We start from the raw sequence: 690 nt of genomic DNA, 5'->3' as shown, positions 1-690 counted from the left end.
TGCGCTGTCGAAATGCGAACATGTGTTTAGTTGAAATTTCACAATCAGAGCGCGGCAAATTCGGCACAGAGTGCACTAAACTTAACGAATGTGAACTGAACGATGAAAACGTGAAAAAAAAGAAAAGATTTAAATATTAAATATTAACAACTTATTGAAAAAAAAACAATATTATACGGTATTACATGAACGCTCATGTAATGCTGTATATTTTTTTTTCAATAAATTAATATTTGATATCTAATTCTTTTCTTTTTTTTACGTTTCTCCTTCTTTCTTAAGCTTTTCTACGTAAGAAATGTTCCACGTAAAAAAATATTGGTCGCCCTAAAAAGGGCGGATTGCTTTTTGTCGCTCTAAAAAGAGCAGATTTTATTTTTGCCAGATGAAATGAATCTCATAGTAGATGCTCGAAGTGTCCGCCATCCATTCTAACGCAGGCTCTCATGCGTTTCAACAAATTTCTTTGCACTTTTCTCATCATATCTTCTTCGATGTTCCATACGGCATAATGCAATCTTGTATCAAGATCCTCCATGTCTTCGGGAAGCGTTTTATAAATTAATTCTTTACAATATCCCCAAAAAAAGAAGTCCAGAGGATTAAGATCTGGAGATCTTGCGGGCCAACGTATTGGGCCGTATCGACCCATCCATCGTCTGGGAAATTGCTGATTCAAATACTCCGTTA

This window comes from Wasmannia auropunctata, unplaced genomic scaffold (assembly GCF_000956235.1).
Source record: "Wasmannia auropunctata unplaced genomic scaffold, wasmannia.A_1.0 LD336111.1, whole genome shotgun sequence".
In the NCBI taxonomy this organism is placed as follows: Eukaryota; Metazoa; Arthropoda; class Insecta; order Hymenoptera; family Formicidae; genus Wasmannia; species Wasmannia auropunctata.
The sequence above is the reverse complement of the archived record's forward strand: the minus strand, read 5'-3'. Positions refer to the sequence as shown.